Here is a 15847-nt window from a genome sequence, read left to right as displayed (position 1 = left end):
TCCTTAGATCATAACAACTTGGAAGAACTGAAAACTTACAGGTCCCTAAAGTTATCTTGGAAAACAGCTGCACAAATCCCCTGGAAGCAGACAAATAGTTAAAAGTCAACTAATAGGCTGGGAAAATATGCAAACAATGGGGAAAAAAAACCCTCTGACTATAGAAAATTGCTGTGATGACAAGGAAGATCAAAACACACAGTCAGAAAAAGATAACATCCAAATATCTCACTGGAAAAAAAAAACTGACCTGGAAAATAGATCCAGGAGAGATAATTTTAAAATTATTGGACTACCTGATCAAAAAAAGAGCCTACACATTATCTTTCAAGAAATTATTAAGGAAAACTGCCCTGATACTCTAGAACCAAAGGGTAAAACAGAAATTGAAATAATCCACCCATCACCTCCTGAAAGAGATCCCAAAATGAAAACTGCCAGGAATATTATATCCAAATTCCAGAGTTTCCAGGTCAAGGAGAAAATATCACAAGCAGCCAGAAAGAAACAATTCAAGTATGGTAGAACCACAGTCAGGATAACACAAGATATATCAGCTTCTACATTAAAGGATCACAGGGCTTGGAATATGATATTCCAGAGGGAAAAGGAGCTAGGATTACAACCAAGAGTCACCTACCCAGCAAAACTGAGTGTAATCCTTCAGGGGAAAAAAATTGAATGTAATCCTTCAGGGAAAAAATAGGAATGGGTGTTGTATTTTGTCAAAAGCTTTTTCCTGCGCCTATTGAGATAATCATATGATTTCTGTGAGTTTTGTTGTTGATATCGTCAATTGTGCTGACAGTTTTCCTAACATTGAACAAGCCTTTGCATTCCTGGTATAAATCCTACCTGGTCAGTGTATTATCCTCCAGATTAGTTGCTATAATCTCTTTGCTAATATTTTATTTAAAATTTTTGCATCTATATTCCTTAGGGAAATTGATCTATACATTTCTTTCTCTGTTTTGGCTCTTCCCACTTTAGGTATCAGCACCATATCTATATCATAAAAAGAATTTGGTAGGACTCCTTCATTTTTTCCCAAATAGTTTATATAGTATTGGAATTAGTTGTTCTTTAAGTGTTTGATAGAATTCTCTTGTAAATCCATCTGGCCCTGGAGATTTTTTCTTAGGGAGTTCATTGATGGCTTTCAATTTCTTTTTCTGAAATGGAGTTATTTTATTTCCTCTTCCATTACTCTGGGCAATTTCTCTTTTTGTAAATATTCATCCATTTCACTAAGATTGTCAAATTTATTGGCATACAGTTGGGAAAACTAGCTCCTAATTATTGTTTTGATTTCCTCTTCATTGGAGGTGAATTCACCCTTTTCATTTTTGATGCTGGTAATTTGGTTTTCTTTTTTTTTTAATCAAATTAACCAAAGGTTTATCTATTTTATTGGGTTTTTTCAAAAAACCAGCTCACAGTTTTAATTATTAGCTCAATACTTTTCTTAATTTCAATTTTATTAATCTCTCCTTTAGTTTTCTGAATTTCTAATTTGGTATTTAATTGGGGGTTTTTAATTTGTTCTTTTTCGGGGCAGCTAGGTGGCACAGTGGATAGAGCACCGGCTCTGGAATCAGGAGGACGTGAGTTCAAATCTGGTCTCAGACACATAACACTTACTAGCTGTGTGACCCTGAACAAGTCACTTAACCCTACTGCCTAGCCAAAAAAAAAAAAAAGATAGTTAATTTGTTCTTCTAGCTTTTTAGTTGCATGCCCAATTCACTGATCTCTTCTTTCTCTATTTTATTCATGTGGGTATTGAGATATATAAAACTTCCCCTAAGAACTGATTTTGCTGCATCCCATAAGTTTTCTTGTGTTGCTTCATTATTGTCATTCTCTTGGATGAAGTTATTATTTCTATGATCTGATGTTTGACCCACTCATTTTTTAGAATTAGATTATTTAGTTTCCAATTAATTTTCAGTCTATCTTTCCATGGCCTTTATAACATGTTATTTTTATTGCATCATGATCTGAAAAGGTGCATTTAATGTTTCTGCCTTTCTGCATTGGATTGTGAGGTTTTTAATGCCCTAGTATGCAGTTAATTTTTGTGTAGGTGCCATGCATGTACTGTGGAGAAAAAGGTATATTCCTTTCTATCCCCATTCAGTTTTCTCCAGAGGTCAGCTTTTCTAAAATTCTATTCTAACTTTTCTAAAATTCTATTCATCTCCTTAACTTCTTTCTTATTTTGTGGTTAGATTTATCTAGTTCTGAGAGGGGGAGGTTGAGGTCCCTCAGTAGTATAGTTTTGTTATCTATTTCTTCCTGTAACTCCCTTAACTTCTCCTCTAAGAATTTAGATGATATACCACTTGGTGCATATATATTTAGTAATTATACTACTTCATTGTCTATAGTGCCTTTTAGCAGGATATAGTTTTCTTCCTTATCTCTTTTAATTAGATCTGTTTTTGCTTTTTCTTTGTCTGAGATCAGGATTGCTAGCCCTGCTTTTTTTTTACTTCAGCTGAAGCATAATATATTCTGCTCTAGCCTTTTACCTTTACTCTGTGTGTATCCCTCTGCTTCAAATGTGTTTCTTGTAAATAATATATTGTATGATTATGGTTTTTAATCCACTCTGCTATCCACTTCCGATTTCTGGGAGAGTTCATGCCTTTCACATTCAGTTATGATTACTATCTGTGTCTTTCTCTCCATCCTGTTTCCCCCCATTTATGCCTTTCTCTCTCCTTTCTCCCTTTCCCTCCTCACTAGAGTTCTACTCTCAAGTACCACCTCCCTCAGTCTGCCCTCCCTTCTATTAGCACCCTCCCTTTTCTTCCCCTTTATCCTTACTACTTCTTCCCTCCCTTCTATCCCCTCTCCCTTTTCTTTTCCCTTTCCTCCTTTACTGCCTATAGGGTAAGTTAGGTTTCTGTATCTGGTTATGTTATTCCTCTTTGAACCAAATCTGATGAAAGGTTCAAACAATGCTCATCTCCCTCCCTTCTTTCCCTCTACTGTAATAGTTTTTTGTGCCTTAATACAATTCCTTTTCACCACTTAATTAGATTTTTTATCATCACATCAAAGTCAACTTATACTCATGTCCTCTGTCTATGTATACCCCTTTTGAATGTCATAACAATACAGTTCTCAAGAGTTATGTAGGGATGTAAACAGTTTGCTCTTACTAATAATATGGGTTTTTTTCCTCTTTCCTGTATACCTTTTTATGCCTCTCTTGAGTCTTGTATTTGAAGATCAAATTTTCTGTCAAGCTCTAGTCTTTTCATCAGGAAGGTTTGGAATCCCTTATTTCATTTAATATCAATCTCCTCCCCTAAAAGATTATACTCTGTTTTACTGGGTAGTTGATCCTTGGTTGTAATCCAAGCTCCTTTGCCTTATGGAATATTGTATTCCACGCCCTTTTAATGTAGAAGCTGCAAGGTCCTGCGTAATCCTGATTGTGGTTGCATGATATTTAAATTGTTTCTTTCAGGCTGCTTGCAGTATTTTCCCTTTGACCTGATACTTTTGGAATTTGGCTACAATATTCCTTGGTATTTTCAATTTGGGATCTCTTTCAGGAAGTGGTAAGGGGGTTCTTTTGATGACTGTTTTACTCTCTGGTTCTAGTACCTCAGAGTAGTTCTCCTTACTGATTCCCTGAAAGATGCTGTCCAGGCTTTTTTTTTTTATCATGGTTTTCAAGTAAATCAATAATTTTTAAATTGTCTCTCCTGTATCTATTTTCCGGGTCCATTGTTTTACCAAGGAGGTATTTTACATTTTCTTCTATTTTTTCATTCTTTTGTTTGACTGATTCTTAATGTCTCATAGAGTCATTAGCTTCCACTTGCCCAATTCTAATTTTTAACAAATTGTTTTCTTCTTTTAGATTTTGTGACTCCTTTTCCATTTGGCCAGTGCTACATTTTAAGGAGTTGTTTTCTTCAGTGTACCTTTTTTCCCATTTGGCCAATTGTATTTTTTAAGGACTTGTTTTCTACAGTTAATTTTTGTCCTTCTTTTTCCAAGCTATTGATTCTCTTGCATACCTCTCATTACTTTTCCCAACTTTTCTTCTACCTCTTGTATTTGACTTTTAAAATCCTTCTTGAGCTTTTCCAAGAAGGCTTCTGGGACTGGAGACCCTTTGAGGTTTCAGATGTGGGTATGTTGATAATGTCCTCTTCTGAATTTGTGCTTTGATCTTTCCTATCCCCATAATAAGAATGTAAGGTCATTGTGCGTTTCTGCTTTTTGCTCATGGTGTTTGCCTATTTCCTAACTTTTAAAAAAAGTTGAGTTCTCCTGCTAGAGTGCAGGAGGCATTGACCCAAGCTTCTTGTGTTGGCAGCCCTGGACTTGGTCACTAGCTTTGTGTGCTGGGGCCTCAGATGTTGCCAGTTAGAGGCTATAAAGTTCTGGCAGATTACCTGGTGCAGGGCTGGGGTCAGCAATGCTGGAGCTCTCAGGGTGAGGGTGGGAATGCTGGAACCTGGGGGACGCCCGTTCACCCAGGCCTTGCACTCCATTCTTTGGCTTCTGCTCTCCTGGGCCTTGCATAGGAATGTTTTACTGCTGGAGGATGTCTGTCAGACTAAAGCTTTGCCTCCTGGAGTTGTGCTTCCTAGAATTGTGCTGAGGCACAAGAAGATTTTCTCTCCCTCCCTCCTCACCTCCTTCCCCAAGACAGCATGCATATAGGCTCTACATATACATTCCTATTAAACATATTTTCACATTAGTCTTGTTGTAAAGAAAAATTAGAACCAAAAGGAGGAACCACAAGAAAGAAGAAACAAAACAGAAGAAAAAAAGAGCTAACAGTATGCTTCAATCTGCATTCAAACTCCATAATTCTTTCTTTGGATGTGGACAGCATTTTCCATCATGAGATTTTTAGAGATGTCTTAGATCCTTGCATTGCTGAGAGGAGCTAAGTCTATCAAAGTCAGTCATCACACAGTGTGCCTGTTACTGTGTACAATGTTCCTTTATTCCTTAGGTCCTTGACCTGGAGGGAAGGCAATGACCCTCAGCTAAATTAACTAATTGCTAAGTCTCTGACTTGGGGCTGGGGGCAACCCCACCCGACTAAATTCCGGGGACACTGAGAGAGCATTTGGGTGACTGTAAGGGGGCAGGATGACCTCTTCTGTTAATCTGTTGAGTCACTGACTCGGAGAGAAGAGCAATCTCTCTCAGCCAAATTCATTTGTGTAATTGCATATAGGTAAGAAAATTATGGGCAAACAGCAGTCTAAAGTAGTAAACCAGAAGCTGCCATTTGATATTCTGGAAGATAGTCTTTTAGGGAGTAGACTCCAAGATTGGAATGAACTACCCAAATAAAAAGGGAAAGATAAAAAAAAATTGATTAAATATGATGTGAGGACTCTGCAGCAATTTGTTGTATGTCTGTTTTGTGTTTCTGTTTGTGTCTGTGTGTGAATGACAGTGAATAGACGGTTTGAGAGTAAAAGGTTTGGAAATTTTTGGAATAAAAATAATAATAATAAATTTTTTTTTGTAAGACCAGTGAATTGTTCAGAATAATGCATAGTGAAGTTGTAAAAGCAGTCCAGGAAGAGAGAGGGAGGGCCCTATTCAATTATCTGTAGAGGGTTATGTCTTGTTCAAATTGCTGAAGCCTGAGATTTTCAGGAGGGAGGTTCCATCTGATAAGCCTCTAAGAAGCAGAGGGGACTTTTTTTTTCTTAGTTCCCTTAAGTAGGAAAGAAAAGGAGCATTTAGAGCAGGAATTGTCACCATGTGTCTTTTCAAGGGAATATATAAATTTGTGGAGGATATTTCCTTTTGAAGGGCCAACAGTATTGGATTTAAAACAAAAATGTTTTTGTTTATTATTAATGATTATAAATTCGGATCTGATTGGATTTAAGTTTACTGTTAAAATGGTTGTTATGAGATGTGGGATTATTAGTTAATGTAATTGTTAAAAGTACTAAGAATAATAAGATTGATAATTTCTACTCGTGATAATCTGGAAATGCAACTGATGTTATCTGAAGTTTATTGTTTAAGTGATTACTATGTTTCTAAATTGTATTGTATTTCTAAAACTCTTAGATTGTAAAATTTTTGGAACCACTGTGAGGTAGAAATGGTGTTCAGGTAACTCTTGAATGGGTCTTTTAATGATAAAGATGAGATCATTTGAAACTGTTAAATACCTAGTGAGGTATATTTGATTATAAGACTGATAGGAGATTTTCATTTAAAATCTTGACTATTATAAAAAAATATGGTGGTTTAAAGTTATAGTTTCAACATATTAATGATGAGATGAATTATTCTCTGGTCAAAGTGATTGGGAGTGCATTCATCTAAATTGATAATGGGTTATTTCAAAGTTTATTACAATTTTGGGAATAATTTTATAATGTATGCCCTGTGATACAAACATATTTTATTGTAAAAAAACTTATTGATATGTATTTGGAATTAATGAGGTATTCTCTCATTAGGGCCTCAATTAGTAATTGGAAAAATATATATATATATGTGTGTGTGTGTGTGTGTGTGTGTGTGTGTGTGTGTGTGTGTGCATATATATATATGTATATGTATATGTATACATATATGTTTTTCAACCCAGGCCTTCTTTAGGCTAACTATTGGGTGTGTTGGAGGATGGGCCACGTGGGCCAGACTCTTAAGTCAGGGACTAGTGGGCCTGGGGGAAATCCAGGCTGCCAGCCACCAAATTCCTGATTGGGAGTGTCACTGAGGTTGAATCAGGATGTGGCCCGAGGATACTGGACCAGTAAAAAGACAATGATGGGCTAGCGTAGATAATAGAGAAAAGCCAGTCTAGTGGGATGGAAGTGGCCCCAGGAGACTGGACCTAGTGAAAGAATTCAGAAAGAAAGAAAGATCTTTATTGGGTCTGTTTTAAGTTTTTAATATACTGCTTACATATTTCTGAATGTGATGTAATCTAGTAAGCAATTGTATTAGTTACGTTGTTGGAAGGGCAATTTATTTTATAACTCAGAATGTTAAATTAAGAATTGTGCCTTCAGAGAAAAGAGAAAAAGGAATGAATCGGGGCTGTTGGGACATTCTATATGGTCCTGTTTTGTAACATTTCCTTTTAAGTATTGTAATTTAAGAAATGAGAACTTCCAAGTTTTGTCTCTAAAGGGAAGTTTTAGCTGGGATTATCTGGCTTTCACTTATGAAGCTTAAAATTGTTAACTAAGCTATTTGGAGTTATTGTTTAAGACAAGCACTGGTAAAAGTATTTTGTGTGTGTGAAGAAAAACTTGATAATTATGCAAAAAAACCAAAACCAAAAACAAAAAAACCCGATTTTGTAAAATCTCATAATTTCATACAGACACCTTTTGACTAGAGAATTTAGGTAACTAGGAATTTTATGGTAATTAGAAAATTGTAAGCTGTTTTTGAGAAAGGGAGATACTATTACAAAAAAATGTTTTGAAATCTCTGATACTCTTTTTAGAGAGCCTACTAAATTTCTATTTGCAAGAAAATTGTGTTCAAACCTACTATGAACTTAGTTTCGTTCCTGGGTTTGTTGTATTCTTGGACTGGACTTAATTGGGTGGTTTTAGAGAAACAGTCTCAATGGAAGCAGTATCAGAGATCTAAGGCTAGTGATTAACACTAAAGCATTTAAATTTCTGTAATAAACTGTAAGTAGGAAAGATCTTACTGTTTTGATCTGAATTCATTCCATGGCCTAGAAAGAACTAAAATTACTATTTGAACTTATATGTATAAGATTCAAGTTCTGAAAGTGTCTCATTCTTTCAGATTAAGGATGGTTAGAGAGGGATAGATAAGCTTGAGAAACAGAAAGGCAAATCTATTTAGAGTAGCAACTCATGATCTTAATGGAAATTTCATTTTACTTTGGATGTTATTAGGAACCATAACATGTGTAGGAAGTTATGCAAGCTACTTAGAGCTCACTTTGGAGATGTTCCCTAATTAATGTGAGACTATAGTCACACCTGAAACTCTGATGAGGGGAATTTGCTATCTAAGACCTTGGAATCTGTTAATGAACTATTATTTTGAGTCTAACTCCAGGTATGGTTAACAAAGAACTGATTGAGCTACTGACCCATGATGTCAGCAACCTGCAAAGAGGTTTGTGAGCTGCACCTATGAGCTGCAAGAAGGTCGGGAGAATGACTTTTCTGCATGGCTGAGGTAGGATTCTCCTGACTCAATTTCCCCACTTTGACACCTGGCAGACTTTAAACCAGGCTCAGTGCAGTTGGTTATTATATAACTTCTGCCTGGAGTTGACATGACTCTAGGGAAGCATTGTTCCCTTTAGTTATGTTCTTTCATGGCAAATTCCTATATTCATAAGTTTGTAAGCATAAATACCGAACCTATTAAGCAATAGATTGATGCGGGAACATCTGAGGTTATTATAGTAAGATACAAAAGACTGAGTTATTTGGCCTAGAATTTCAGAATTAAGCATATTCCTGTATAAGTCAGGATCCTTTAATTTCTCATAATGGTTATGATGAGGTCTGGAGGTTTGGGGATGCTGGGATTCCAAGGTCACAGCACAAGGGTCCCTCCTAAAGAAATTCAGCCCAGGTCTTTTCTGCCGGGGGGAAGTTTGTTAGAAATAAACATATAGTCCAGGTGATGCCCATAAGGAAGAGAGAGCATGATAAAGTCTCTGGATCTTACATACACTAAAGTAACTTTGACCAGAGGAGGGGCTGAGAAAGGGGTCTAGGAGAGAATTCTGATTGGAATGTCTGAGAGATTGAATAGACAATGGGAATATATAATGAAGGGAGAAGTTTGAAAGGCATCTGAATAAGATCAAAAAGTGGGGCCAGGGCTTTCAAAGGAAGATGGAGAGCTGGGGCCCTTAGACAAATGAGACCACATTCTTTCTGGGGCAAGGGGCAGGGGTCCACTTGGACCCTTACCCCATCATTAGGGGATAATTAGGCCAGGAGATTGTGGAAGGAGGATATTATTCTGTTACTTAGTTAATACTTAGTTAATGTTAAAGTTATCTCAGTTTGTTACAATTAATGTTAAAAGAGGAATAGCTTATGGCTTATCTTGTAAATGCCTTGAAAGAAGCATCTATTTTAATTAAGGATTATTTATTTGTACATGACTAGAAGTTGGGATTGTTTTGTTATTTGATATGTACTGGTTTTAAATTAACTACTATGTATTGGAGTGTGTTATTAATTCCTTAGTGGAATCTCATCCTCCTGATGGGGAATATGAATAGGAATGAATAAAGGTATAATAAAGATATAAAACTAGAAGTAATGCACAGTGTAGGACTAGGTTCTGATCTTTTAAATTTGAGCATCCTGAAACATGACAATTGGACAAAGTTCCAATTTTGATCTGGTAATGGTAAGGACATAGGGGTTGAGTTAATTTTCATTATTTGCCCTGGTTATTGGCAAGGTAATTTAAAATTGTGTTGAGATCAATCTTGTAGGATAGTGGATACAAGAAGGAGAATCTCTGCAGGAGGGAAGTGAGAGTCTGCTGGACACTGCTTGAACAGCACTTAGACAAGAAGACTTTCACCAGATGATGCCCAGAGTGTCAGACAGCGGTATGAGAAGAGACTTCTGAAGCTTTAAATGCACAGTTTATCATTATTTTTGGGCCTTTGTATCTGAAAGGTGTAATATTTGTGAGGAGGCTTCAAATTGTAAGAAATGAGAAGGGGAAATTGTGAGAGATGAACTCTCAGAGGTGAAGCCTCCTCAAAAGGTCAATAATTTTTTTTTATTATTTTCAAAATCCTCCCCCCTCAGACCCTTTTTAAGCACGTAACAGAAAGAATAAGCCCTGCCCCACCCCCAACCTGAGCCGTTTGCCCTTGGCTTCCTGCCTCTTTCCTTGTCTTTGAATTTTGGGCCTGGAATGTAAGCCCCACCCCCAGTTAAGGGTAAGGATAGTGGTGGTGACTGTTTATAGTGGGTGGAGACTTTTTGTGGTGGGCAGATATTTGCTTTTATAAGGCGGCCCCTGTTACTAGGTCTCTCTCTCTCTCTCCTCTCTCTCTCTCTCTCTCTCTCTCACGTGTATGGAAGGAGCAGACAGCCATCTTTCAAGACTGTAATAAAGGTAACCTTTGCTTTCCACCTTGAGAAATCTCTGAGTTTAATTTGGGTTAGGGTTGCTGTCCCACACAGATTGAAAATTTTAAACTAACTTAATCCTAAAGAATGGGCCAAAGGGGGAAAAAAAACCCATAGAAACAATAACTTCATTAAAGATAATGACACTTCTAAACTCTTTCATCAATAAAAAGGGAACATATCAACAAATTGAGCATACAACTTAAAAAATTAGAAAACCAACAAATTTTAAAACCTCAATTAAATGCCAAAATAGAAATCCTGAAAATCAAAATGAGAGATTAACAAAACTGAAAGCAAATAAAACTGATGGGGTGTGGCCCAAGCCAAGGTCTTCACCCCTTGCCCCAAAGGGAATCTGGCTCCCATCTGTCTACACGCCCCAGCCCCTCATCTCCCTTTGAAAGCCCTGGCCCCACCTTTTTGATCTCATTCAGATCCCTTTCAGTTCCTTCATTATCTATTCCCATTGTCTATTCAATCTCTTAGACATTCCAATGTCTGGGAATTCTCACCCAGACCATTTTCCCAGACCCTTCCCTGGTCACCCAAAGTATATAAAATCTACCCTGGCCCTCATTAGGGGCTGAGAATCTCATGCCCAAAAGGCTGAGACTTTCTCATGCCCACTCGTCCTTACGAGTGTTACCTGGCCTATGTGATTTATTACTAATAAAACTTTTCCTCTGGCTAGAAGAAGATTTGAGCTGAATTCTTTCAGACAGGGCCCAGTACCATGATCTTGGGGTTCCCAGAACCCCAAAACCTCTGGACCTCTTCAAACAAAACTCTGAATTAATAATAAAACTAAGAACTTTTTAAAAATGAAATAAGCCACTAGCTAATCTGATTTTTTTAAAAAACTAAGTTACTAATATATAAATGAAAAAGGTGTGTTCATAATCAATAAAGAAGAAATAAAAACAATCATTAGGAGCTATTTTGCTTTACTATATGCTGATAAAGCTGACAATCTTAATAACATGGATGAATATTTACAAAAATATAAATTGCCCAGGTTAACAGAACAGTTAATAGAGTATTTATATAACCTTATCTTAGAAAAAGAAATTGAACAAGCCCTAAGCAAATTCCCAAAGAAAAAAGACCCAGGATGTAACAGATATTTACAAGCAAATTATAACAAACATTTAAAGGACAATTCAAAAATTTCATAAATTGGGGGGAAAAAGGTGAAGAATGTGTCATACCAAATTCTTTTCTATCACACAAATTTGGTCTTGATACCTAAACCATGCATAATCAAAACATTAAGAAAACCATATGCCAATATCCCTAATGGACATCTAGGTAAAAAATTTTAAATAAAATATTAGCAAGGAGACTAGAGCAATACATCACAAAAATACACTATAACTGGGCTAAATTTATATCAGGAAGACAAGGCTGGTTCAAAGTTAAAAAAAAAACTATAAACATGATTGACAGCATAAATAACAAAACAACAAAAATTGTGATTATTTCAATAGATGGAGAAAAAAAGCTTCTGACAAAATACATCACCCATTCCTTTGAAAGCATTAGAATGTATAGGAATAAATGGAGCTTTCCTTAAAATGATAAGTTGTATCCATTTAAACCAAGAACAAGTATTATCTGTACAGATATTAAACTTGAAGCCTTTCAAATAAGATCAAGGAAAAAACAAGGCTATCTATTATCACTATAATATTCAACAGAGTAGGAATGCTAGCTATATCAATAAAACAAGAAAAAGAAATTGAATGATTAAGCAGAGGCAAGAAGAAATAAAACCATCACTTTCTGCAGTATCACTTTCTGTATACTTAGAGAACTAAAAAACTAATCAACCCAACTAACAATTACAGCAAAATTGCAGGATATAAAATAAACCCACAAAAAACATCAACCTTTCTTTATATTACCAACAAATCCAGCAGGACAGACACACACGGGAACTATATAAACACAATTACAAAACACTTCACACAAAGTCAGATCTAAATACCTGAAGAAATATTTGTTGTACATGAGGAGGTAAAGCCAATATAATAAAAACAATACTACCTAAATTAATTTACTTATTCTAGTGCCTTATCAAACTACAAAAAAGATTACTTTATAGAACTAGAAAAAAAATAATTTATAGAACTAGAAAAAAATTTAATTTATTTGGAGAATCAAAAGGTCAAGAATTCCAAGGGAAATATTTTTTTGTTTGTTTGTTTTGTTTTTGGCTAGGCAACTGGGGTTAAGTGACTTGCCCAGGGTCACAAAGCTAGTAAGTATCAAGGGTCTGAGGCCAAATTTGAACTCAGGTCCTTCTGACTCCAGGGCCAATGCTCTATTCACTACACCACTTAGCTGCCCCTCTTTTTTTGTTTTTTGGGTTTTGGTTTTTTGTATTCTTTTTTTAAATAAGAAAGAACACCTCGTACCAAATGTCAAACTATACTATAAAGCTGTAATCATCAAAATAATGTTATTTGGCAAGAAACAGGGTAATTGATTAGCAGGACAGATCAGGTACACAGTAGAGAGAAACAAATAAATGAATGCAATAACCCAACATTTGATAAACCCAGAGTTCCCAGCTATTGGGGCAAGAACACACTATTTGACAAAAACTGCTGGGAAAACTGGAAAGTCTGAAAGAAACTAGGTAAAGACCAACGTCTCTTACCCCATAGAAAGATAACCTGCAAAGGGTTGCATGATTTAAACAAAGGGTGAACTCATAAGCAAATTAGAGGTGCAGGAAAGAAATTACCTGTGAGATCTATGGATAGGGAAGAGTTCATGAACAAACAAGAAGGCTTCACAGGAAGTAAAATGGTTAATTTTGATTACATAACATTAAAAAAGTTTTGCACAAACAAAACCAATGCAGCTAAAAATCAAAGAGAAGCAGGAAGTGGGGACAGGGGAAGCTTTTCACAAAGTTTCTCTGATAAAAGTTCCATTTCTAAAACACATAGGGGAACTAAGCCAAATTTACAAGAATAAGCCATTCCCCAATTGACAAATGGTCAAAGGATATGATTAGGCAGTTTTCAGAAGAAAAAAATACAAGTTATCAATAGCCATGTGAAAAAATGTTCTAAATCACTAATAATTAGAGAAATGCAAATTAAAACAATTCTGAGGTACCATGTCACACCCATCAGAATAGCAAAGTTAACAGAAAAGGAAAAATGTTGTGGGAAAACATGCATTTCAATGCACTGAGGAGATGTCAACTAATCCAATTTGAAACTATGTCCAAAAAACTATTAAACTGTACATACCCTTTGATCCAGCAATACTGCTACTAGGTCTATACTCCAAAGAGATCAGAGGAAAAGGAAGCATAACTACAAAAAAATTGATAACAACTTTTTTCATGGTGGCAAAGAATTGAAAACTGACAGTATGCCCATAAAGTGGGGGACAAGTCATAGTACATGAAGGTGATGGAACACTATTGTGCTGTAATAACGGGGATGCTTTCAGAAAAGCCTGGGAAAGCTTGTATGAACTATTTCAAAGTGAAGTGAACAGAACCAGCACAACAGTTTACTCAATAACAACAGTACTGTATCGATAAACAATGTTGAAAAACTTGGGAACTCTGATTAGCACAATGACCAGCCACAAATCCAAAGGACTGATATTGAAATATAGAGAGCTGATAGACTCAGAATGCAGACCAAGTGAGAACAAGCATCTTGTCCTCTGCATGATCTGAGACTAGGTGTGTTTCCACAGAGAGAAAGGCTGTCGTGACTGGCATGTTCTCAGAGTATGTGTCTCCAACTACAAACATCTTATCCTCTTAGTGTTAAATAGTTGTGCTGACATTTTTTTCTTCCCCTTCCTGAAAGTGAGAGGCCCCCAGTTGTTACATGTTACACTTGTTTTCCAAATGCATCCATCAACTGGGATGGATATTTTTTTCCTCTCTCACATACTCCCACAAAGGCACTTGCATTGATCAGGTGAGGGGAAGGAGGGTTATGGAGCAGGGAGAGTAATAAAGGAGGGGAGGGATGGAGTGGGGGAGGAAAATGGAAGAGGAGGGGCAGGCAGACATGCGTCCCCTTTCCTGAAGCTAAACGGTAAACTGCCTCCAGAGGCTGGGAAGACTGACCCAAAGTATATTTTTTCTTTTCCTTTATTTCCCCTGGCTAGGGGAAATTTGTTTTGTTTTGCTGAATGCAGCTGACTTTGAGCTGACCTTGCCTGATCCCAGAACTACAAAATGCTTGAGGGTCATCAAAACCAGTTAAAAGAAGACCATGAAAGTCAGTTTAAAAAAGAAAAGGAAAAAAAAGCCTGTTCTGACCAGAAGTACCCCTACAATGCATCATTAATCTACTCTTTGGACTTTTGGTTGTTATGCAAAACAACCTTTGTAACAGCTTTGAGAAGCTGTGCCTTCCAAGAGATTCTCTCCTCATTGAAATGTATTTAAACTCATTTCCTCCCTGCCTCTCATGGGCACTTTGGCAACCCAGTACAAGGTAATCTGGTAACCTCAGATTGCAATCCCCCTGCCTGGATTAAAAGAAACTTTGTTTAAAAAAAATTAAAAATTAAATTAAAAATTTTAAATAAAAAAATTTTTAAAAAGAAACTTTGTTGTTGCTACTTTGGTAGTCCTTAATTCAAGTGGACAGTTTGCAAATACATATTAAATCAGTTGTGTTTTTCTTGGCTTCTCTATGGGCAGGGCACAATGGATGGGAAATTAGAGCAAAACAAAATAAAATTGAATTAAAAATAAAAAAATCCCAAATTTACTGACCTTTTCTGTCATGAAAGTGGCTGCACAATAGTATCCTTTCCAGCAGATAGTTTAAGAAAAATAAATATTTAATTTGTCTCCTTAAAGTAAAAGTGACATTTAAAAAAATTTATGATAGCTTTTGTTTTTTATCACCTACATTTCCCAATATATCTCTGCATCTATCTGGAAACTCATTCCGTGTGGGACAGTGACCACTGAAATCAAGAGTTTGGAGTCTGAATCAAAGACCAGAAAAGGTCTTTATTCTTTCCTCATGAAAAAGGGCACAACCCTTGTGGCTGCCCAAGCAACAGCAGCCAGGGAGTTCGCAGCTGGCTGGGAGAAGCAAACTTTTATGGCCCTAACGCATGCCCCCTCCCACTCTCTTACCTCTTTCCCCCACTGGCTGGGTACTGAAGGCATACAATCTAAATGCAGCAACTAATACCCAATAGAAGCAAACATACCCATATTTGGGAACCAGATGTATGCGTGTACCAGGAAGTGGGAGAGACCAGGAACTGCCTGTGCTATGGATTTTTGAGAAAGGTGAAACTCAACTCAGGGCTCAGGCCTGAGAAACTGCACTTTAGGACATCTCACACTTTTATAATAAAGAATTTTTAAAGAGTTGGGGGATGGTGGGTGAGAAGCAATTCAGCAAAACTAAACAACACAACAATCAGGTCCAACATTATATACAGTGCTCCACATTCATTGTTAGCACTTTTATAAAGAGGAGAAGGATATGCATTCTCGTATCTCTTTGGGGCCAAGCTTGACTATTATAACCACACAGTGCTCAGTTTTGATTTTGTATGTGTTGTGATTCTTTTCACTTACTTTTTTGCCACTGTGTATATTTTCCTAGTTAGCTATTTGCTCTGGTTCTTATAAAGCTTTCCATCAGTTCACATCTTCCCATGCCTCCCCGTATCCTTCATGTTCTTCTATGACACAATAACAT

At 36.5% G+C, this 15847-nt stretch overlaps 1 protein-coding gene and 1 long non-coding RNA gene across 4 annotated transcripts in view; one reads left to right on the top strand and one right to left on the bottom strand.

The window, feature by feature from the left end:
• Nucleotides 1-15847, bottom strand: part of KLHDC1 (kelch domain containing 1) — a 73707-nt gene that overhangs the window by 12198 nt on the left and 45662 nt on the right. The window lies entirely within an intron of this gene.
• On the top strand, nucleotides 6568-14727 carry LOC110220684 (uncharacterized). Of its 3 annotated transcripts, XR_013485478.1 has the most exons (4): nucleotides 6568-8193; nucleotides 9479-9598; nucleotides 10083-10116; nucleotides 14313-14727. It is a non-coding gene; the product is annotated as an uncharacterized LOC110220684 (long non-coding RNA). The 3 variants fall into 3 exon arrangements; XR_002327935.2 differs by having other exon boundaries at nucleotides 6568-9598; XR_002327937.2 differs by having other exon boundaries at nucleotides 6568-9598; nucleotides 14283-14727.

This window comes from Phascolarctos cinereus, unplaced genomic scaffold, assembly GCF_003287225.1.
Source record: "Phascolarctos cinereus isolate Bilbo 61053 unplaced genomic scaffold, phaCin_HiC Scaffold_3;HRSCAF=262, whole genome shotgun sequence".
NCBI classification, from domain to species: Eukaryota; Metazoa; Chordata; class Mammalia; order Diprotodontia; family Phascolarctidae; genus Phascolarctos; species Phascolarctos cinereus.
Note: the sequence above shows the minus strand (reverse complement) of the source record. Positions and strands in the feature narration are given on the sequence as shown.